Source organism: Strix uralensis, chromosome 4 (genome assembly GCF_047716275.1).
Source record: "Strix uralensis isolate ZFMK-TIS-50842 chromosome 4, bStrUra1, whole genome shotgun sequence".
In the NCBI taxonomy this organism is placed as follows: Eukaryota; Metazoa; Chordata; class Aves; order Strigiformes; family Strigidae; genus Strix; species Strix uralensis.
The window spans coordinates 131109566-131134862 of NC_133975.1; the positions used below are offsets into that span (position 1 = coordinate 131109566).

General features: G+C 43.8%; 1 long non-coding RNA gene across 1 annotated transcript in view; it reads right to left on the bottom strand.

Moving 5' to 3' along the window:
* LOC141942310 (uncharacterized) overlaps positions 1–24382 on the bottom strand; it is a 43660-nt gene extending 19278 nt beyond the window's left edge. Inside the window, exon 1 of the long non-coding RNA XR_012628598.1 lies at positions 24245–24382. This is a non-coding gene — a long non-coding RNA (uncharacterized LOC141942310). The remainder of the gene's footprint in view (positions 1–24244) is intronic.
* Between the last annotated feature and the right edge of the window lie 915 nt (positions 24383–25297).

A 25297-nucleotide genomic window follows, 5' to 3' on the forward strand; every position in this document is an offset into this window, starting at 1 on the left:
CATGGTGTGGGAGCTGTGTAAGAGCTTCATTGTCTTAAACAGACTCTGCTTGCTACAGCAACCCGGATCCTGCCCTCGACAACAGGATACCGTGCTGGCAAAAACTGGCTACGTGGAATCAAGATATAGCCTTATGGCACACAATTTCCTTGGGAACACTGGGGCCATCCCATGACCCCCCCCCCCCCCCCCAGTTTGATTTGGGCCTAGCCAGGCATCTTGGAACATGAACCGAGTGTGTGATGTGAGAATCTTGGCACCTGATCGTTTTCACAATGACACCTCCTCCCTATGATAACATGAGAGAGGAGATAGGGCGGAGACTTTTGTGCTTAAATACCCAGGTTTTGCATTGCTCTGTGTGCACCCACCACCCTCGGAAGATCCAACCGTGCAGGACATTGCTGGATCCCAGAGTGGTGAACACTCTCCCTCTCATTTTCCTTTCTTTCTTTCCTTTCATTCCTCTTAATAACCTCAGGCACAAAGGGTAGTTGTTTTGTTTTATTGCCAGAAAATTAACTCCTCAAGTGATTCAAATGTATAATCAATAAATTTGTATTAAGTTTGACCATTTGGTGTTGTTTCACCTCAATTCACCCCAAGGTATCAGCTAAAGAACATCTTGTTAGTCCCTTCCTCTGTGGTCAAGACACAACACATAGTGCAAACAAACTGCTTGCAGTCACACAGGGAACACTTAACGTCTCAGAAGTAGGACTCCGGAGCCCATGGGCATCATGCTTGCCTTCATTTATTGCAGAGGACATAATAATATTACCAAGACATCTCCTGGGAGAGGGTTGCATCACCAGTGTCTAAAATCTGCCATTATCTCAGCTCTGGGCTCATCGTGGTTAGGGGCTTCTGGGCCGTGCTTTGGCATCAATTAGTTTTTACGTCTTTCTTCTTCTCTCATGAAGTTTGGAGAGGTTTACAGAAGTAACTTCCAAATCTTTCAGCTGTGGTGGCTGAAGAAATGAGTACTCCACAGAGAGAAAACATGAGCACACCGGATTCTTGTTTACATCCAGAATCACCAGAATTACCTGATGGATATAAGTTTGATATGTGGGGATATTTCTGAAGTGTAAGGTCTGAGTATAGCGAGTATCCTGATTTGCATTGGCTTGAGAATTATAAATATTTCAAAAATTCAGGTTTTTCTTTATTTTCAGTGAGTCATCCTGACTTGACAAGGATGTTAGCTGGATGAACAGATGGGTAGCATCATAGTTTGGGTTGTCAACTTTAAATTGTCTCCGTATGAATGGTCTGCCATTGTGACCTTGCACACTTTGTTCACCTACCATCACCTTCAGTCCTGTCCCCTCCCAGTCCTCAGACAGCAGCAGTTTTAGGTGATTTTTCATTAATGTGAAAAAAATCACCTAAGCGATAACTAGCTAATCTTATACTGTATCGTGCAATTTGTTCTTTCCAACTATATTTTAGCAGTAGCTAGACTATTAAAAATTGAGAGGATAATGATCTGAATGTGGAGCCAGCCTATTTGATAAGCTTTATAGCTTCTGTGGCTACCTTGCTAGAAATATCTAAGCTAGCTCTGTTCATACCACGGTTTATATTGATGTATCCTTAGATTTCCATAAATCATTTGGTACCACCTGACCTTCAGATCAATGACTAGGATGATGCATAGTTGGCATGGCAGTTACTATGTGAATTAAAGCCTTTCTAGCTGTCAGGAAGTTATTATCTAGATGATACCTTTAATATTCCATCTTAACTATGTTAATATTTGAAACAATAACCGAAAATTCTCACTAATTAAGACTGCAGATGACGTTAATTAGGAGAGTAGAAAATTACAAAGAGAACAGGGTGAGTGGCTATTGAAATGATTATTAAAACAGCTAATGAGTGGCTATTGAAATGATTATTAAAAAAGATAAAAACAAACATACAGCCTAATAAATTCTCAGTCATTGAGGAATAAAGAATGTATGCCATCCCTTCATGTTGGATATTTGTTGAATTTCTGTGGAAGAGTTGTTCTGTTTATTCCAATAGCTCAAAAATAAATAAGGCAGATTCAGAAATATGGCACAACTTTTAAGCAGTGATGTAATTAATCCTGGAACAATTTCACAAGAGTTTTGTTGGATTCCCCATCACTGCAAATTTCTAAAATGAGACTACAGCATTTACTGAATAATACACTGTATTCACATAGGAAATAAAGCAAGAAAGACCCAATGGCTGTGTTACTCACGAAGTCAGACAATTAGAACATTTTCTAATTTGTGGGTTTTTTCTTTTTTTTTCAGTTGTAGACAGGTGTCAATACCACAGGGATGTATCTTGGGCTCCTACTGTGAGATAATCCATCCATGGTGGTGAAGTCCTCACACAGAGGAAGCCACTTAAGTTCCTAGGTAGGTTTGGTGATAGTGCTACAACTGTGATACGACTTGTCCTCCTTGAACCACCTGATAAACGTCAGAGCAGTATTTGGTATAAGCTCTCCTGTGGATATAAAGATCCCTTACTGACCATGTATGGTCAGATTTGGAAAAAAAAATTGTGAAAGCCAGAAAATCTACATGTTCTTCTCCTTAAAAACTATCTGCAAGAAATAAGAACCTGATGGGATGCACACAGTACACTAGAAAACGTTCATCATATTCTTGACATTGTTAATTCTTTTATCTGTACGCAAAAATATATCAAAAGCAAAGAAAAACTCCTTAAAACAAAGGTCCAAAGGTCCAGAAAAATACTCTTGGCTCTTGGCAATATGAATGCAAACAGAGCATTAGATTTCTCTGTCATTTCTGCAATCAGTCCAGTTTTCCATCACCACACAGACTTCTCACAGTGCTGCCTTCTTGAACATGGATCACTCTGCTTTCTTTTTATTCCATGTTAGAATCAGTTATTCAAGGAGACTTTACTTGTTAAGCTTCGTATTTTCACAATCTCAGTTACTGACTGCTCCCAAGGTGTTGCCTTGATATACTATTTTAGGTATGAAAGGTTTGTGTAGTCACTTAGATCACTGCTAGGCAAGACACCAAGAGGAAGATTTTGAAAATAAGTGCAGAAGAAAACATGGATAAATGTTTTAAAATATTTACAACATGCTGCTTTGTATACAGGGGATCCAGACACAGAAAGTGTGAAATAAACTTGGAAAGACAGTGAGGAGCTAAAAGCACAATCAAAGGAACAGAGTGATCTTAGTCTATCACTTTTCCCACAGACCATGGCAGAGCCAATCATTTTCCCTTGGAATGTGTTTTACAGGAGGAAGCTGCTACAACCAACTGTAAAATCTCTACCTTGTACATGATTGATAAATCATGACTTTCAATGTGTCACTCAAGAAAACAATTTTTTGTAAGCTAAACAGTGCTGTAGCACACATATTTTTGCTCAACCTTAGAACATGAATGATAAATAATTGAGCCATTTTGTGCATGGCAGGAGCAATGCATTCCTAGTACTGAGCTGCTTCATTTCTTAGTGTCCCAGACTCTGCTCCATGCTTCAGTGTGGCTGACAAGGCCATCACACAAGGAGAGCATGGAGCACCCCATCCAGCCATCTGCCAGGATTCATTTCTGCCTGGCCTCATCTTTGCAAGCAGATGCCCAAGCCCGTCTGGTCCCCGCACGGCTGCAGTGCCTGCAAGCTCATACCCCGCATATGCCGTTGGCTGACATTTCCTCTCCAGCTCTCTACACAGGACAATGGGAGCATTATCTCTGTCCTTCTCCAATGACATCCAATGCAACAGATTGACTCATCAGCATGTAGCACAGCTCTGTGAAGGGAAAGATCCTGGGATATGTCTAAAATCATGGGGCTTGAGGAAATGTCAGGCTTTTATCATCATATAATCATCACAGAATGGTTTGGATTAGAAAAGACCTTAAAGATCACCTAGTTCCAACCCCCCTGCCATGGGCAGGGACACCTTCCACTAGCCCAGGTTGCCCAAAGCCCCGTCCAACCTGGCCTTGAACCCTTCCAGGGAGGGGGCAGCCACAGCTTCTCTGGGCAACCTGTGCCAGGGCCTCACCACCCTCACAGGGAAGAATTTCTGCCTTACATCTCATCTAAATCTCCCCTCTGTCAGTTTAAAACTTTAAAACCCCTCATCCTATCCCTCTCTCCCTGATCAAGCGTCCCTCCCCCCTTTCCTGTAGCCCCTTTAACTCCTGGGAGGCTGCTCTAAGGTCTCCCTGGAGCCTTCTCTTCTCCAGCTGAACCCCACAACTCTCTCAGCCTGTCCTCACAGGGGGGTGCTCCAGCCCCCCGAGCATCTTCATGGCCTCCTCTGGCCCTGCCCGAGCAGGTCCGTGTCCTTCTGATGTTGGTGTCCCCAGAGCTGGACCCAGCACTGCAGGGAGGATCTGACAAGAGTGGAGCAGAGGGGGAGAATCCCCCCCTCGCCCTCCTGCCCACACTGCTCTGGATGCAGCCCAGCACACCAGTGGCTTTCTGGGCTGTCAGCGCACGTTGCTGGCTCACAGTCAGTTTTCCACCCACTAACACCCCCAAGCCCTTCTCCTTGGGGCTGCTCTCCAGCCACTCCTCGCCCAGCCTGGATTTGTGCTTGGGATTGCCCTGACCCATGGGCAGGACCTTGCCCTTGGCCTTGTTGAACTCCATGAGGTTTGCAGGTCCCCCCTCTCCAGCCTGTCCAGGTCCCTCTGGATGGCACATCCCTTCCCTCAGCGTGTCACCGCACCACACAGCTCGGTGTCAGCGGGGAACTTGCCGAGGGTCCCTCGATCCCACGGTCCATGTCACCAACAAAGATGTTAAACAGTATTTTGGAATGAGATGTGAGCACTCACATGCTGTAAATCCCTGCTTTGCGTAGTCCTGGTTGTCAGTCTCATGGAAGGTGTAATAACCATCTTTTTCATGAAATCGGCTACATTATGGTGTGCCTGTCCAATGACTGTCTCTGTGGAATGGTGACTTTTGGGGACTGCCAAGAACATCACCATCCAACAGCCCCCTCCCCTTTTACTGAACAAAGATCGGCACAGCTACAGGCACATTTCTTAATGGAGATGGCTGGTAAAGCCTCCAGAAGTGCCTGTTTCTGAGTCCTGCCATGGCTATTATTTCCCTTCAGTAACCTGGAAAGCAAATGCTAATGCAGGTCTTAGCAACACTAAGGCGTGAGTCCAGGCCTCCTTCAGTGTGCTGGAGGTGGCACCAATGTTGTTTTCTGTAGTCTTAAAGCAGAGCCAGTTTCCAGGTGTTCCTTACTGTGGTGTTGTATGAGGCTGCAGCACACTGTAAGAATTTGATATTATGCTTATCCTTTCCACATCCAGATTTGTTTCATCTTTTCTGTAGTTGAAGATCTTTTCTTGCATTATCAATGGCATATTCTAATAATACCTGATGAAGAGTGAACACAATGAACTGCTTTCCCCCTTTTTCATAGCTTTTCAATCTGGCTATTATTAGCTATTATTATTCAGAGTACTCAGAAGTATGCCTGGATCCACCCAGGGGTACAAAGCTCTGAAGAAAATATCATTGAAGTCAGAAAGAAAGCACTGTAGTACATCAGCACAAACTTTGGAGGACACTTATGTCTATTCCCAAGTTATTAATATTATTAATGACCTGTCTTTTCCTTTTCCCACCAGTTCTTGGTATGCTCTTGCTCTCTTGTGTTGTACATTAAGACAGTAAGAAGTTCAGGACAAGACCTGTACGTTTCTACTGTTCTTAGAGCATAATAGTAAAACGGGACCATGAGCACTGAACAGTAATAGACATCTCGGTCATCATTCTCATCTATGAGCAGGAGGATTTGTAATGGTTGATTTCCTGTACAACTATCCCGATCAAATAGAGATCCAAGATCTTGTATTCCCCATGACAGTGGCAAGAAAAAACAGTCTGATGATTAGTCTGAAGCAGACTGATACTGATCAGCCAGTTCATATGTGTCTCGTTCTCCAGCTGGTGGCTCCCAGGTAAAATCTCAGGTAAGAAATCACACAATTTCTAAGCATATGTAACAATTTTGTCTCTGTTTTCCCAGTGTGGTTATTGACATAGGTTTTTCTACCTGATCTCTAAATTTCATGCGATCTACAGATATAGATCATCCTTGAGATGCTTATTTCTTTTAAAAAGTGTTTCCATTTGGCCAGTGGATTGAAGAGCACCACGTTGGGTGTTACCATGCAAATCACAGCGTTGGTGGTGTCAGACAGTGCTTTTCAATGAAGCCTGATGGGGTTATGTGAAATTCGGGGGGATTTGCATCCCTTACTGCCAGAAGTGTCTCTGAAAATCTTGGCATCAGGGACATACTTTTCACTGCAAACTGGTTTAGGAAGAAGAAGGGAAGCAGACCCTCATTAGAAGGGAATCACATTGACAACAGTGAGGATTGGAGTGGTTATTTCCAGTTAGATATAAAAGAAAATAGGGATTTTAACAGAGGTGCCCAAAGCCTGTTGTTGTCCCATCCTGCGCACAGTAGTTGGAGCTATCCAGGTCTGTTGTCCAGGCAGGACTGGTGAATCTGAGGGCATATGTAAGAAAAAACCCATATTAAGTAGCAGCAACAAAAGTCCAAAGTCTGAAGCCAAGCTTCCAGCATTGCTTTTGTTTTGTGTTTCAGAGCATTCAGCCATTATCTTTGTTCTATGAAAAGTTCACAACACAAATCTTCCTCGGTATTGTGTTGGCAGAGAGTGAAGCAAAGGTTCCTCTGTGGGGTCCTGTGTCCCAAGGGTGTCTGAACCTGGGCCTTTTGGGGCAAAGAAGGTGCAGTTTCCTCTCTGTGTGGGTTTGGTAATCTTCCTTTAAATATGCACTGAAAATCACAGCAGGATCATAGTTTGATATTAAGGCATTTCTTTCCATGACTCAAGCAAAAGTCTTCAGGAAGTTGCTCCTATTAACAATAGGTCTGCTCTCTGCTCCCTGCAAGGACTAAATAACAGAAATTACTGTTCAATATCTTCATAAGTGATCTGGATGATGAGCTCAAGTGTACCTTGATGAAGTTTGCTGATACCAAGTTGAGTGGGGTAGTGGACGATTTGGAAGGAAGACCCACCCCGAAGGGAGGCCTGGATGGGCTGGAGGAGTGGGATAACAAGGACCTTCTGAAGTTCAACAAGGCCAAGTGTCAGGTCTTGCACCTGGGAAAACATGATCCAGGAGTGCAGCCCAGGCTGGGATCTACCCAGCTGGGGAGCAGCTCTGGGGACAGGGACCTGGGGTCCTGGGGGACAATGAGCTCAACATGAGTGACCTGTGAGCTGCAACAGCAAAGGAAGCCAATGGGATGCTGAGTTACATTAAAAGGGGCATCACCATCAGAGATAAAGAAGTCATTATCCCACTCTACTCAGTGCTTGTCAGGCCACACCTGGAACACTGTGTTCAGTTTTGGTCCCCGCTATACAAAAAAGCTGTGGCCAGGCTGGAGAGGGTCCAGAGAAGGGCCTCAAAGATGATCAAGGAACTGGGAAACCTGCCATATGAAGAAAGGCTGAGAGAACTGGGTTTGTTCAGCTGTGAGAAGAGAAGGGTGAGGGGAGACCTTATCCCCATGTGCCAGTATTTAAAGGGCTACAAAGAAGATGGAGACTCCCTTTTTACAAGGAGTCAGATGGAAAAGAGGAGGAGTAACGGGTACAAGTTACTCCTGGGGAGATTCCAACTGGACACAAGAGAAAAATTTTTCACAGTGAGAACAATTAGCCATTGGAATAATCTCCCCAGGAAACTGGTGGATTCCCTAACATTGGACACTTAAGATTCAGCTGGACAGGGTGATGGGTCAGCTTGTCTAGACCTTGCTCTTACCAAGAAAGGTTGGACCAAATGATCCCTGAGGTCCCTTCCAACCTGATATTCTATGATTTGCCAGTTGTATCCCAGGATGCATCCAGAGCAGTGTAGGCAGCAGGGCGAGGGGGGGATTCTCCCCCTCTGCTCCGCTCTCGTGAGACCCCCCTGCAGTGCTGGGTCCAGCTCTGGGGGCACCAACAGCAGAAGGACACGGACCTGCTCGAGCGGGGCCAGAGGAGGCCACAAAGATGCTCGGGGGGCTGGAGCACCCCCCTGTTAGGACAGGCTGAGAGAGTTGGGGGGGTTCAGCTGGAGAAGAGAAGGCTCCAGGGAGACCTTAGAGTGGCCTCCCAGGACTGAAAGGGGCTACAGGAAAGGGGGGAGGGACTCTTGATCAGGGAGAGAGGGATAGGATGAGGGGTTTTAAAGTTTTAAACTGACAGAGGGGAGATTTAGATGAGATGTAAGGCAGAAACTCTTCCCTGTGAGGGTGGTGAGGCCCTGGCACAGGTTGCCCAGAGAAGCTGTGGCTGCCCCCTCCCTGGAAGGGTTCAAGGCCAGGTTGGACGGGGCTTTGGGCAACCTGGGCTAGTGGAAGGTGTCCCTGCCCGTGGCAGGGGGGTGGGACTAGATGATCTTTAAGGTCCTTTCTAACCCCAACCATTCTGTGATTCTATAATTCCATGATTCTATGAATTACAATACATGTAATAAAAATAAGAGGCTGAAATGTGCTGTCCTGATATCCATCAGCCACCAGAGCCTGCCTGCCAGCAGCAGTTTGCATGACTGTTGCAATGAGGCTGACCACCCCACAGTCACAGAGCAGCTCTCTGCTCAAGTCTGGAGCACAAACCTCACCTCCTCAGTGCAGCTAGACATTTTTAATTTCTTCATTTATCATTTAATTTCCAAGAAGAATGCATTCATGGAGTGGTCAAAGCTATTTGCTAATTCAAGCTGAATTCAGCAAATAGCTTCAGCCATGCAAAACATGAACATGAATCCTGAACAGGAGGATGCAACTCAGTTTGTCATTTCTAGGATTAACTATCTGGATTATTTGTACAATTTTTGAGCAATCATTTTGGCATAATTCATTACACGGTAGGAGAGTTCTTCCCCCTTCAAACCCCGATGGCTAGCAAGGAGAAAAAATTTGAATTTCTCTCTTCAAATTGTTTCCATTTGCCTGTAGGAAAGGAGAATTCGAAGGGCTTCACCAGCTGGATGAACACTGGGCATCATTGCTTGGGCCCCCACTGGGGAGGTGGAAAGAGGAACATGTGAGCGCAGCTGGGCAGGGATTAAGACCCTTTTCCAGGACATCAAAAATTTGTCTTCAAAATTCCTGCTCTGAAGGTTGGGCTGTGGCTGCCCCTGTTGTTTCGTTGCCTTGCTCTTACCCTGAGCAAGTTGTACGAGATTTTCCTATTGGATTTGATGTCTCACCAAACACACACAAATTCAGAAGAATGGCAGGGAAGCTGCAGCAAGGGAAATCGTTGCCTGTATTTACATATTTGAGTGCCTAAGATCTGATTCGATCTTCTCACAGGCTTCTCCCATGTGAGACGCTACAGAGCTGTGCCAGTGGATGGAAATACTTTTCCTTCATTAAGCCGGTGCCTGGGGGGACCTTTCCTCAATATCTGGAGATGACTCTGGGTTTGGGAGCAGATGCTGTGGGCATCCTCAGTGCTCGCCTGGCAGAGGTGGGTTGCAGCCACTGGTGGCCATGGGGCTGAGCAGAGGGGCCAGGCACACTTCCCAGAGGCTTGTTCTCTGGCTGGTTAACCTATCCTTCCTCCACGCTGTGGGTAAAATGTCTTTACACAAGCCACTTGTTTCACAGACAAGCCCTGTATGAAGAGTAAAAGACCCTGGAGACCTGTGGTATACACCCAGGCTGCTGGTTTAATTTTCACCTGCCAAACAGAAGAATAGACAACAAAACTCTCTTGCACTGAACTCTTCCAGGAATTCAAAGCCCAGGAGAGCACCGCTGCCGGCAGAGTCAATGCTCTTTACCTCTTAACCAGGGCATTAAGCTGTAGCTAGCAATCCTCAGCGATCAATGCAAGAGAAAGATGGAGAGGCACGGCGAGCAGGGTTTGCCAATAGCCTTCTGCTGGGCTTGCCTTCTGCTCAAGCTCATCCATCCTCCTTTATGGCCCTCTACATATCTTTATGCCATCAGGGTAGAAGGAAATCTCTTACGGAAGCACAGCAGAGAATGCTTCTTTCCGTTTGCACCGCAGCATCTGAAGACATCAATACTACTCAGATTTGTAGTCGACCGACACTTTGGAGGCATTTGGCTTTAGAGCTGAAATTCTTCCCCGTGCGAAGGACCCAGGCTGGGATCATTCACCAGCTCTATCTGGTATAAGCCCTTAAATCCATTTTGAATTTGTGCCAAATGAATCTCACAGCTCTCAGCCTGATACGTCCCCAAATGCTATTAACCTGCCCGTGAATAGTGCAGTGGCACTAAGCCCTTCTGCCTCGCTTCTGTTCACAAGTTACTGGGAGTCTCCTGGAAAGTGGAGGGATGTTTTTCTTCCTCAAAGCTCAGGCTTTTGGAGTCACATTATTGCCTGAGCCTCTGCTGTGAGACAGAGAAAAGTCTGCAAATGGAAACTGTATTGGTCACAAGGGGAAGAAGGCAGATAAAAGGGAATACGTGTGTACTTTTTGTTAAATCACTTTAGCTTTACACCAGTCTTACAGCTTTTAGGGGGAGGGAATGCATGCTCCTCAAGCATATGTTCTTTTCTGTAAGAATTAAGAAGTTCCCCCTAATTTTTGGCTGGTCAAAACCAGACACTTGATTGCTGAAAGGAGAGTAGTCACCATCATCCCTGGGGGGTGTGCACCCTGGGGGGTGCCAGCATTACTGCTGGATGCCAGCCTGGAGGAGATGAGCAAAAGGGCCCAGCCGTGGCCTCAGCTGTAACTCCACTCTGGAAAGGCATAATGGCCTCAGTTTTAGAGCAGAATTTCCTTTTTCCAATGGTTAAACCCTCAGGAGGCAGTCAGGATTTAAACAGAGACGCAGGCACGCTCGGGTGTGATGTGTGTTCGTGCTCCTAGCAGGACTGCCTGCAGAGCACTTTCCTAGGCTGCTCCACAAGGCTGGAGACCTTGCAGATCAGAGCTTTTGCCACTCAATTCAGCAGAAAGATTTAAGTAAAACAAGAGACCATTGCCTCAGATACCTTAAGATAATCTTTCTCTGTGACAAAGTACTAAATATATTCCAATTATGCTTTATATTGCCATTAATAGGCATGTGAGATTAAGGAACTGTGCACGCTGGTGAGGAGCAGCCTGGTGAGTGCATGTTTGAGCAGCATCTGCACATGGAAGTGCTACATCAAGGCACAGTACTTCATCTTCATGTGCAAGAGGGGATTTTATATGTATAGACAAAAGTGAAATAAAATTCGGGAAACCTATGCACATCACTGTCAGAAGAATTTCACTCTGAGAAGCTACGTGCAATGAATCCCTTTGACTCCGAACAGAGCACCGAACCGCGCGGACCTTTGCTGGAGAGCAGCAGCTCGGAGAAGGCTGCGATTGCAGCTCCATGCAGGCAGGGTTGCTGGGTCACAGGCTGGGCAAACCACTCACTCCCCTTAAATACTCTCGCTTTAGCAGGTATTTGAGCCCAAGAAGGAGCTTACATGAAACTGATGAAGAAAAAATGAAAACACTTGAAAATTCTATTTTGAGACTTACAGAGCTTGAATAAATGAGCATATTAACTATTCAATTATCTATGGCATTTTGAATATTTTATCATTCAGCCCACTCCTTCCTCTTTGCTATGACAGCATCCCTTTGCAGGAGCTGAGTGATCTTTCAGAAAGATGCTGGAAGTCCTTTCCAGGCTGCATTTCCAGGCACTTTGATGAACTCCCAGATGCAATGCCCAGGCAGCAGTGAAATGAAGGTGGTCATTCTTTTGTTTGAGTTGTCCTCACAATTTTATATTTTAGGGTTGCTTTAATGTCACTTTTACTAGTTTCTAATATCTATTGCCTTTTCTTTTTTGTGATCCATAGGCTGGAAAGAAATACGTGCTGTTCTTGGTTTGGTTTAGTGGTGTGTACAGGTAGGTGAGTTCTGCCAAAGAGTTATCATGGGTTATGGTAAATCACATGTTTCTTCATGTTTGGTTTTCAAAATTTTTCACCTTTAAAGATCTCCTGATCCTATATTAAAGTGTGTTCCTATGAAGGACAATCTTCAAAAGATTTATGTTATCAAAGTTCCACTATCAAGCACAAGATGTGGGACTTGTCTGATCAAAACCAGGTGCCTCATATATGCATATATCATATCAAATATATATATACCATACCTTGTCATCTAGTTTGCCATTAGAATTAGTAGAATGAGAAATCCCATCACAAAATTCTTCTCATCTCAATGTAGACAGGGTAAGTAGAACACTTTAAGCATGTTTTCTCTCCACTGACTAAAAAGAGAATTGAGGCTCACAAGATGACTGTTTGAGGACAATCTTACACTGGATTTAAAATTTTATTTGTAGTCTCTTCAGCTGCAAGAAGAAATAAAAAAGCTGCCTTCACAAAGAGTTAATTAGCAACCTGTGATAAAACCATCCCCTAATCATCTGTTAGCCAAAAGCCACAGGAGCTGGGGCTGAAGCACCTACAAAACCTGTTACGTGGCTTTGAGGGAGCCTTTTTTTGGAGGCTTGTGGAGGTGGGTGCTGTTTCTGTTCCATGGGAGCAGCTATTCCTGGTAAGCAAAACAGCAAAGCTACAGGGCTGCCCTGGGAAATGTTCTAGTCATTCTGGAGGTTTATTTTAGCTGTCTCTTCAGTCTGAAGATCTAAAGGCTGATGGTGAGATGCCATCTATCAGGATTTCTGGTGGTGGAAACTAGCTAGATTTCCATTTCTCTGTGCGTCCTTCTGGGGAGTCTCCAGCCATGCTTGCAGTCCGTACCAGCCCTGATGTCAGGCTGGTGGTGATGCTGGGCGTGGCGATGGGTGACCAGTCACCCTCCTGCACCCATCTTTGTCCTCAGCAAGAAGGACAAAAGCTGGGGAGTATTCATGCTGAACCAACAGCTGTCATGCTTCTCCTCCCTTGGCTCTGATTACCTCTAGAAATTTATAGAACAAACCTAGAGAGGCTGCTGTCCTCCTGTGTTTATATCTCCTCTTTCACTCGTTACTTGAGGTTTTTCCAGTGCTGTTAGTGCTATCTCTAGTTTGGACTGTGAGACTGGTTGCAAAATGATCTGTAATTGCATTGGGCATCAAACCTCACTTCTTTTAAGGTAGGCAGCCCAGGGGATGCTTAGGGAGGCTCTCTGCTGCTCAGAAGAGCTCTTTAGCTATTGCAGGTGCTCCTGATGCCCACATTATCCATGTGGTGAAGATACCTTAGGAATAGGCGCTGTAGATGCCTGAAGGGAGCAGGCATCTCCCTCAGCTATGCTTAAAACGCAGAGCTTTAATGAGCTGCCTGTTCTCCCTTGCTCAAAGTGAGCCCCAATGTCCTTGTTCCACTAACATCTACTTTAATTAGCTCATCCGTTTTCCAAGCATTTGCATAGGGAATGATTGAGGAATTAGGATAAGTAATTTTATGAATATTGCTATGAATAGTAAATGCTGTTTCTATTAGAATGGATAGTCAATAAAACATTTTTATTTCTTATTTTATGCTTGTGCTCTATTTTCAAATAGAGCAATGAAAAACAATTAGAAAAACTAATACTTACTTTCAAAGTAGGAAAATACTGTTTAATCCCTAATGGAAAGAAGCTATGATAAAGTGGTTATTACACTGGTGAAAATGAAAGTGTGAAAGTGAAAATAAGATAAAAATTAGGAAATAATATCCCAATTAATTTCTGGTAGGATGCTTTACTTATTGAAAGCAGGGGCAAGAGCTTTGAGGTGTATATATATAAATTAGTTAAATTATTATACATCCAGTAAAAGATGAGGACAGGAGGCTACAAGTGGTAATTAAAAGTGCAACACTTTTGTTCTAAGCAAAAGCACACTGGAGATGGAATAAAAGTCGTGTGTGTGGGAGATAATCACAGTTCTCAGATATCCCGAGATAAATACAATTCTCACTTATTGTTTGTTTGCAAGTAATTTCATCCCCTGGACCTTGGATAGACATTTTAAATTATCTTCACCTTTAAGGAAATCTGTATTTAAAACCAAGAATTACAGTTGTTATGAACTCCTGAGGCAAAAAAAAAAAAATCCATAAGTTGATTCAAGTGTGTGTGTGGGGCAAGTCACTAAAACTGCAAAGAAGCTTTTCTTTCTGAAAGCCACAGACAAAAAGAATGTATTTAAATTGGTATTTTTATCTCCCAAGAGCCAGTTCCAAAGATCATTAGTGTGAAAGTAAAGGATAATTGAGGATATTGCTAGACTACAATGATGAACACTAAATACAGACCTTAGAGCAGACATCATAAAGCAGAGCAGTGTGAAAGAAGATGTTAGATCAGGGGAGCTGATAATAGGAGAGTTTTATTTTGTAATGTCTGGGTCTCTAGCTGCAATGCACGTGGTTTAAGCAGTAGATTGAAGTAGTCACAGGTGTTGAATAAACTCTGTGAACCCTTTTTGTGGTTGCAATCTAGATCTTTCTGAACGGGGGTTTGCCTTGGCTGTAACTGGAAAATATTAGTGGGTGTTTAATGCTTAAAGGCACTCTGCCTTCTTGGAGTGAGGCGGTTGGCACCCATCAAATCCAGGCAGGACCCCCCAAGCATGGGTGGAAAGAAGTCCACCGAGTAGCATCATTCTTGATGAAGAGGTGGAAGAAGGCTTCACCTTCATTGTGGCATTGCTCTTTCTGAAATATGATGAATAATATAATGAGTAAAGAACATGTGAAAACGGTCTGGTGCAGTGATGCTTTCTCTGGGATTAGCAAACATTTCCCTTTTATAAAACATGGATCTGCTTTGCAGATCCCCCAGATTATGCTTGTTGGGAGCAGCTCCCCAAAATACTCAACACCTAGGAAACATCACACCTGCCTGGAGCAGGCTGGGGGCTCAGACCCGGTCCTACCTACTAATGAGCTCTGACATTTCAACCAAAGGGCAAAAGTCATTAGCTGGGAACAAATGTTTGCTTCTCCCCTGAGTAAGCCCCCAGTGCATGCGTGCTAGGACTTCAGGGAGTAATGAGGGAACAAAAAGTTTTGTTCCACAGCACCGGAGCTGCAGAGGAGATGTCTCCAGGCAGTTTCCAAAAGCTCATGGGGAAAATGAGCCATGAAAAGGCAATCCTGAGTCTATGGCTACACCTGGGCACTGCAGCACCCAGGGAAGCAATGCAGGAGGCTCTTACACTGGTGTTATTCAGCAAAACTCATGCAGAGTTGTACAGAGAACCACACTTGAAAAATGGACTGCAGGAGAGCAGTCCTTCATCAGAGTATGAGTCCTGAGTAAAGTAAGCAGCAGAAAAATTTTAAATGTTGAAGTTAGGGTCACTGGTGTCTCCAGCTAGTGCTGTTTCTGGTGGTTTAAATAATTCAGAAACTCTACTGACTGTCAAGAACTGCAAGGAAGAAGAAGGAAAAAACCCCCAATCCTAGTGATATATGTCAAACCTCAGCTTCAAGGCAGAAGTAAGCTCTTATGTCCTATAATGCTGTTAATTCTTTTGTATTCCTTAATCTTTTTCAAATGTTCTTGGAGCCTAGCCAGCCCAGAGCACATGTTGTAAATCACTGAAATTTATGGTATATAACACTCAGTATATTTCACTTGTCAGATTTAAAGTCTGTTTTGGGAAATAGTCTGAGAATTACTTTTTGTAGAAAGTCTCTTTTACAAAGTACACTGGAAAAAATGCAAATGGGTCATAAAATCACAGAATGGTTTGGATTAGGAAAGACCTTAAAGATCATCCAGTTCCAACCCCTCTGCCACGGGCAGGGACACCTTCCACTAGCCCAGGTTGCCCAAAGCCCCGTCCAACCTGGCCTTGAACCCTTCCAGGGAGGGGGCAGCCACAGCTTCTCTGGGCAACCTGTGCCAGGGCCTCACCACCCTCACAGGGAAGAATTTCTTCCTTGCATCTCATCTAAATCTCCCCTCTGTCAGTTTAAAACCCCTCATCCCATCTCTCCCCCCCTTTCCTGTAGCCCCTTTTAGTCCTGGGAGGCCGCTCTAAGGTCTCCCCAGAGCCTTCTCTTCTCCAGCTGAACCCCCCAACTCTCTCAGCCTGTCCTCACAGGGGGGGTGCTCCAGCCCCCCGAGCATCTTTGTGGCCTCCTCTGGCCCTGCTCAAGCAGGTCCGTGTCCTTCTGATGTTGGTGCCCCCAGAGCTGGACCCAGCACTGCAGGGGGGGTCTGACGAGAGCGGAGCAGAGGGGGACAATCACCCTCTCGCCCTGCTGCCCACACTGCTCTGGGTGCAGCCCAGCACACCGGTGGCTTTCTGGGCTGTGAGAGCACATTGCTGGCTCATGGTCAGTTTTCCACACCCACTAACACCCCCAGCCCTTCTCCTTGGGGCTGCTCTCCATCCACTCCTCATCCAGCCTGGATTTGTGCTTGGGATTTGCCCAACCCACAGGCAGGACCTTGCCCTTGGCCTTGTTGAACTCCATGAGGTTTGCAGGTCCCCCCTCTCCAGCCTGTCCAGGTCCCTCTGGATGGCACATCCCTTCCCTCCAGCGTGTCACCGCACCACACAGCTCGGTGTCAGGGGGGAACTTGCTGAGGGTGCCTCAATCCCACTGTCCATGTCACCAAAGATGTTAAACAGCACCAGCCTCAACCCCGACCCCTGAGAACACTACTCGTCACCACTCTCCACTTGGACATTGAGCTGTTGACCACAACTCTTTGAGTGTGACCATCCAGCCAATTCATTATCCACCGAGTGCTCCATCCATCAAATCTATGTCTCTCCAATTTAGAGACAAGGGTGTCATGCAGGACAGCGTCAGATGCTTTGCACAAGTCCCAGTAGATGATGTCAGTTGCTCTTCCCTTATCCACCAACGCTGTAACCCTGTTGTAAAAGGCCACCCAATTTGTCAGGCACAATTTGCCCTCAGTGAAGCCTTGTTGGCTGCCACTGTTCCTAAAGCTGGCTACTTTTTAATCAAGGATCTCGGTTCCAGTTTTCTTTCTGGACTCAACACTGCTGTGGCAGCCACTTTGGTCAATGAGTTCCTTTGGGGTCTGAAGCTCCACCACGGGGCATCATTTCTTCTGCGCTTAGGACTGAACTTTAGCACTTGGTTTCCAAACCCCAAAACACAGCCCAGTGCGTGCAGAAATACTTGCAGGACTGGATCTTCAGGTGATAAACGCATTGGAAGGAACAACAACTATCTGAACAGATTCTGGCAGAATCTTAGTGAAAGTTTCAAGAAATAAGCACAGTATTAATTCCAAACTGGCTTCAGCATAAAGTTTTGAATAGGAAGCGGTGAACAAGAAAAAGCAACATAGTCATAATGCTATCAGAATAACAAAGGAATACTAAAAACATTCTCAGATGCTATTATCATCCCAGATAATATTAAAGACTGCGAGCCCCAAAGGAAATTACAACACACACTGGAGATTAAGAAACCGTCTCCCAGCTGACTGTGCTGTCTACTCCACCAGTCTCAGCTATCACTCATTAAACTGTGAAGTACATATTTGTGGCACAGCAAAGGCAGCAGTATTCATAGAAGACTCGCAGAGTGTGCGAACTGTCACTTTATACATAACCTTGTTAGTAATGACGTCTATTTAGATTACCTGCTTGGCTAACCCAAGTCAGGCTGCAGGAGCAGGAGGTTTCCACTCAGAAATCTGCAAACCCTGTGGGTCCTACACAGGGACAGAGCAACAGCATCTGGGTCTTACTGCAGTGCTGCTCTCAGAAAACCCAAAATAAGTAAAATATCCACATGTAGGCCTCTTATTTGTGGCAACTCTGTGACTACTGATGGCTCCGTTTGCTTTATCGGGAGCCTCGGTCCATACCCATCAGTAATCCTGCCTTTGAGGGCATCTGAAGGGGTTGCAGCATAGACAGGAGGCCAGGAATCATGCGGTCAAAGTGTCATTTCTCTGCAATGTGTCTGATAGGCTGAATGTTTTAGGTTTAAGCCCGTAGGGTGCTTGGCTGTGCAAAGGTGGGACAGGCTCTTAAGTTGCTCTTGAAAATTCACCAGACTGGACCCAGTTCTGCAGAGCCCGTAAGCATGAAGCAAGGAATCACTGTGCACCACGGGCTGCTGCTCAGATGAAGTGAGCAGCTGGACCTAAAAGACCAAAGACTAATGCAACTGGAGGATTTACTCCCCAGGCATGAAAAATACTGGGCTGGGATAAACAGTTATTCAAACTCCAGCAGGTTTATTATGAAATTGTCATCTTGGCCAGAGAAGTGAAGATCCACTTCCAGGAAAATGTGTGGGTCCTCATTTTAATTTCAAATTCTGTTTAACTACAGTGCTAATTACCATTTAAAGCCAAAGGCTTCTGTTCACATTTGAGAATCTTGCAAACAGGGTTTTTAAAGCCTTTATGATTCACCTTTAAGTAGCTGGCAGTCATCATCATCACATCAAAGTTTAATTTGCTCTGCTCCAGTACAAAGTCCTCACTACTTGGTTGGCAAGGCTGCTTGGGTTAATTACTGTCTACCAGGAAAAGAACAAATTAAATGTAAATAGCCAACAGGTCCATCTAAATAATGAAAGAATTGCCTGTTGCATCACATAGGGGTTTGTGTCTATTAAAGCTTAGTGTATCCGTGTATAATGACATCATTTATATTTTCTCTTCTTTAAATGTAATTGCAATATCTGCAGAAAAAAGAAGCAGAGGTTTTACTAACTAAGCCCAAATTTGCATTTGCCTCAGGGTAATCCAAAATAGCAAACATTTCAGCTCTGGCATCCCTGGAAGGTGTCAGCATGGAAAAGGAGTGGTCACCTCTCCCTGGTACATCTGACATACCAAAGCTACTGCCAAATGGGGTGGATGTTCCTTACCTAAAGAGATGGGAAGCTGTGCTTGCAGAGTTGGGAAGGTGACCAGTGGGTCAAGAGGAAAATCAGCCTGGTGGGTAGGTTTAGTCCCTTTGTGTGTCTCTTCTATTTGTCAAGCATGTAGACAGATGAGCAGTGACACTTTTAAATTTTCTACATCCAGACAACTAAATACAATGTTGTCATCTCCAAAACGTTGTGCTATTCCTGCCCTCCTCTTGCCTTTGAAGGTCTTTTCTGATTTTGTTATGTGCTTTACCCTGCTTCTAGCACTGACTTTGGGCTCTTCTGCTCCATGCAAGAAGCTCTGAGAACTGCTGCAGCTCTAGAGATGGAGGTCTCTTGACTTTAATTTCCAGTTTCATCAGGGCATCCTAAGTTCAAAAAAAGACAAATCTGAACACCAGTGCAAAAAAATAACAGAATTCATGTCTGGCACAGTCTTACCTGAAGTATTTTGAGACAAAACTTTACAAAATAAAAAGTTTACTAACACAAAAGCCTAGAGAAAGTCAATCCTCACAGCATTTTAGGAAGATGTCAGAAGGTGATAAAAATCAGAAGGAATTTTCAAAGTGCTTCATAATGTGAAAGGAAAAGAGAATATTTAACATGGCTGTTATGTTTGAATGTGTTTCATTTATGCTCAAACACTAGTCTCCACCTCTTCGCAATCACTTTAAATTCTATATGATGAAAGGACACGCCGAGCACCTATAAAATATGCTGTAACAATATAGGCAATTCATTTGGAAAATTACTGCAATTCCTTCTTTTGACACAAATTATATACGAATCAGGAAAATCATATTCCACTCATTTGGAAAGCACTTAAAAATTAGCATCTATCTGTATATCACTTGAGAAGTTATAAACAAATAGCATAACCCACACAGAGATATAGAAAAATCTGCTCAATGCTTGTCTTTGGTCCATAAAGCAGGTGTAGGTTGAAATGTGTAATGGTCAGAAGGGTGAACTAGGCAAAATATCAAAAACTTTTGAGCTAAACATTGGTGAGACTCACCTGGAACGCGCCTGGCACACGCCATGGCAGAGAGAAAATGCAAAATCAATAGGAATTTAAGGATATAAAGTAAAAAAATGTTCTGGCTTCAAAAGAACAGATTTGATGAGCAGAGGCTGAAAAGGTGAGGACTGATTACCTAAAAAAAAAAAAAAAGAGACAGATGGCACGGGACTATCAGCATTTAGCAGGTAACAAATGGCCTGGAGAAGGCAGCTTGGGAAATTTTGCCTCCCCTTCTCAACACTAGGGCATAAAGACATTAAAAGAAATTAAAAAGAAAAATGTTTTTATATGCAAAACAATGATTTCCCCGTGGAACTCACCACTCCAGTGAATCAATGATATTAAGAACATGGCAAGACCTAGAATTAGTGGCTAGGATGAATATTAGGAATATCCAGAGTGGCTGACGTTAGTCATAACAAAAATACCGTGGAAGAGATGGAAAATCCACGTTTTGCCACTCAAAGCAATCCCTAGCTGTAAAGGTAAAACCTCATTTGCTGAGTGATTATTCCTCATCTGTGCATTTCAGGCTCTAGCCTTCCTTTGAGACATTATTATAATTCTTGTCATCAGAAACAGTACTTCTTTATGTGAACATTGAGACTAGTTCTATGAGTCTGAGGTTTTTAAGCTTAAAAAGTGCATCTTAACATGAGAAATACCTGCAGAGTAACTCAAAATGTGTGAGTTACAGGGAACATTTACTTTTTTATTTCTTTTCATGACTGAAATGAATCTGCACCTTAAGTAATTTTTTTTCTTAGCCAAGCCTTATGAAACAAGAAGTTTGCAATTTTGCACTATATGCTAAGGCTACAGTCCACAAATTCAAACCATAACTGTATTTAGAGCTTCATGGCCAGGTTGGAAGTTTATTTTATCGTAATCTCCTCATGTATTATGTCCACTTCAAGTCATACAGGAGAGCTCATTTCTAAGCCAAAGTAAGACTGATTTCTCTCCCACACAAGTCCGATTTGACAGATCTAATGTTTTGCCTTTCTCATCCGTAGAGAATCATAAACTTAGGTTCAGCTGTGTCTTGATTTTTCCCACATTATTTGAAATGAATTTTCTGTAGGCTAGAAAACAATAATAATAATTTTCAGTATTATTCCAAAAGATTTCAATTCAGAAAAAACTGTTTGGTCACCTTTGAGGAAGGCGATGATAGTATTTATTTTCTTTTTTTTTTCCCCCATAAAGATGCATTCAAAGCGTTGTATCTTCCATTCCTTGCACTTGCCCCCCTCCTTCAGTCACATTATTTTAAGAAAAAGGGGAGGGAAACAAAGTAAGAGGAGGCAAGGAGAAAACTGAGCTACTTCGTATATCTGAGCTGCATCCCCCAGCCAGCAGCAGCCACCATCGCAGCTTTTCGGGCGCAGGGTGCGGAAGTTTGTGTGGAGAGGGATGGCTTATGTAATTTCCTTCTCTTTCCTAGTTGTGTGTTTCCCAGCTTTATCATGTAATTTTCCCAGCACTGTTTTGAACATTTCCAGATTCTTGTTAATAGTTTTCCTTCAGTTCTTGCTCCCAATTAACCTTTCATACTGCCTTTAATCCAGTAAACCGCACTTTCCACCATTTACATTTTTTATCTTACTAATTGAGTTTTTTCATCTCCATCTTTTGATTTCAAATCTAATTATATTGTTATCACTGGTGTAAAACCAGTAGGTTATTGATAACTTCTGTTCATTACTAAATTAAACTCTGCCTTATCGTTGTTCATTGCTTAGCACTCTGATGTGAAAATCAACCTTCACTCGGCTCTTCAATCCTTTCCACTGTTTCCCAAGGCTTGATGTACTAAATATCTTGTGTTAAATCATTCTGCCTAGCCTTCTTCAATAACAAAATTCAGCTGTGGCTTTGTCCAGGCTTTATTAAAAATACATGACAAGCAGCAAGAGATTAGCCTATCACTCTGTGAAAGGTTCAAGTGTTCCTAAGCAAAACTGCATATGTATTATGAGGCAATAGAAGAAACATTTCTCCGAGAACCTTCAAAATCTTAGAGTAAATGCAAAATTTCTTTAGTGCTCGTGGCACAAGCATCCTTCAAATACATTCGCATATACATTACCTTTTGTGTCACAGAGTGAGAAATTTTTAGCATATTCTATATTCTTGTGCCTACAAAGTCTGAGAGCTGTTGCATATTCCTTCCCCAACGTGTGCTTTAGATGAATAAACTGAATGCTAATTTGCATGTTGGCAGAGATGACTCTGAAAACAAATAATTGGGTGGGTTTTTTTGCTATAAGCCAAAGCTGATCACAAGATTTTCCATATAATGGTAAAATAAATATTCTGGCTAGCACAGACTAGTAAATGCTATATATAAGAAATGGCTTTTTCCAGAGGAGAAAAAAAATACAACCATCAGTAGAAACCTGTGACTAGACACACACCGGTATTTGATTCTATTTAGGTGATCTGGAGACTATGAATATAGGAAATCCCATCCATGTATACTGGCTGTCAGTGGATTTTCCCATCAGATGGATTGATGTAAGGTGATTGCTAGCTGCTTCTTTTCTCTTTCCACACAGACTTTAATGAGGGTGTTTGCAGGGTTAATCTCCTTCAAAGCTTACAGGGCAGGTAATTATTTCACCACACCTTAATCTTTTTTTTTTCCCCCTCAAAAAACTGAAATATTGCCTCCTCTGTATTCCTACTTGTAGTCTACCAAGCTTCCAAGCCAACAGATCACCATCGTGCGATGCCCATAAATACCAGATTTCTGGACACTCTTAGTTGCAAATTAATAAACTGAATTGAATTAAATTAAAAACTTTCTTGGAAATCCAACTCAGGCAATTTCTAATGAGCGCAATATTGCAAAGGCTACTCCAGCTGACCTGACAAATCTTTCTTCCACAATGATTAACTCATCTTGGATTGCATATAGTTAGCTTTTGCTGCAAGACACAGAGCCCCTTGTTCAGAACAAGTGCAAATCATGTGTGGAAAGCACTCCAGTGGAAAGTGAGGGTCACCTCACTTCTACAGCACAAAAGAGAAGAATTTTTAAAAATTTAGAGATATTCAATTACTAATGGTAGAGAGCCATGGAAGTTCATAGAGAGCTCTGAAGGGCAATATGGTACGGAATAAGAAATAAAGTTAGGTATCAGCTGCATAGGAATGAAATTGAACTGGACACTCATGTTACAGAAGAAGAAAATGACTAATGGGATGATCAGACAAAGAGATCAAAAGCAAGGAGGGCAACTGCCAGAGAATTATTTCCAGCAATTACTGGACAGGATGAAACTGGAGCTTTCTTATGAAAGGAGGATAAACCCAGGGTCTTGCTAATCTTTCAGAGAAGAATATTTAGAAGATAAGATGGGCCAATGTCAAATTTAGTGTAATTTTGCTGAAATCACTTGAAAAACTCAAGAGACTGATGTAGTTCACAAGTTGCACAAAGGCTGAAATCCTTTGCAAGGTGACAGTGATCTGGAAACAGATATGGAGCTTTACCAGCCGCAACAGCCATTTCACCTCGGTCAATAATTAATCATATTGAGTTTTACAGACAATTCATATAGTGTCTTGGCATAATGTTGTGACACTGGGAAACGCTGTCCCTTCTATAAGATTATAAAGTATAGAACTCCTTCCCACGCCTAGCACAGCCCCTATGACACCAGGTCCAGAGATGCAGGTGTCAAGTTAAACTTAGTGAGGGTTTAACCAAACCCAAACAATTGAATAACATGTTTTGCTTGTTCCCAGGCAAAACAAGGTTTTTGGTCTTGCCTTTCCCTTTCTCCTTTATTCCTTGCAACAAACTAAGAGTTCAGTCTTTTTTAAATTTTTTTTTTTTTTTTTTTTTTTTACACTTCCGTCCTGCTTCCCCAAAGACTGACAAATGCTTTGCAAGTGAGATGATACAGCAAACAGGAGAGTCCCTTGCGCTTTCCAATGTAAGCTGCAGTGCAAAGAGGCAAACTGAGCCTCTTCTTCATCTTCAGGAAACTGAGAGGAAGAGTTGCTGTCCAGATGGACTTCAGTGACCCTGCTCTGTGGCTAAGAATTACAGGATTTTGGTTTTTTTTGGAAGAGCATTGGATGTTAAGGAGTGGAATATACAGCACAATTAAAACCAGTCTTTGACAAAATATGGTCCAGATCTTCTGCTGGAGGGAACTCGGACAGACTTCAGGGAAGCTTTACCTGTGGCAACTGAGGCACGGACTCTCCATTGAAGTGCACATGGAAAATCCTTTATTATTAAAATGATACATACTTATGCTCTCGCTACCTTAGCTCTTACTTCATAATAAGCAAATCAGCAGCTAGACAGTCATCAACCCTCTCTTCTACAAACAGTTCCGCTCACCTTAGCGCCACCTTGCAGTCTCTTATCTCTCTTCCAAGGTCTGTTTCTCCTCCAAGCCTTGCTGCTTCTCTGGGCCTGTGCAGAGCAGAGCTGATGCTTCTCCAAACCAGCACAGGACAGAGCTCCTGCCTGACTCACCAAGCAGAGTTCTCCACTTTTGCCGAGCTCCCCAAACTGAGCTCCCTGGCTGAGCTGAGCAGCCAATGTCAATTTGGCTCTTAATTATTGACTCTCCCACTGCCGTGCAGGGCTGACAGGCCAATGCCCACTTGCCTCTTAATCATTTACCAGTAACACATGATTTGACCCTTAACATAATTGAATCTCCCACAGCTGCACAGAGCTGACACTCCCACATCTCCCCCTTCTTTGTTTTACAACAGTACCTGCAAAGGCTTTAACAATTAAGGTTTAGACAAACTTCAGAAAACACAATATACATAATTACAAAATAAGGAGAACACACTGACCACTAATACACACAAAATCAGATTCACCACACACACAGGCCGCCTCATTGAGGGCCGCCATTTTCCTCACCACACACACAGGCCGCCTCATTGAGGGCCGCCATTTTCCTCACCACACACACAGGCCGCCTCATTGAGGGCCGCCATTTTCCTCACCACACACACAGGCCGCCTCATTGAGGGCCGCCATTTTCCTCACCACACACACAGGCCGCCTCATTGAGGGCCGCCATTTTCCTCACCACACACACAGGCCGCCTCATTGAGGGCCGCCATTTTCCTCACCACACACACAGGCCGCCTCATTGAGGGCCGCCATTTTCCTCACCACACACACAGGCCGCCTCATTGAGGGCCGCCATTTTCCTCACCACACACACAGGCCGCCTCATTGAGGGCCGCCATTTTCCTCACCACACACACAGGCCGCCTCATTGAGGGCCGCCATTTTCCTCACCACACACACAGGCCGCCTCATTGAGGGCCGCCATTTTCCTCACCACACACACAGGCCGCCTCATTGAGGGCCGCCATTTTCCTCACCACACACACAGGCCGCCTCATTGAGGGCCGCCATTTTCCT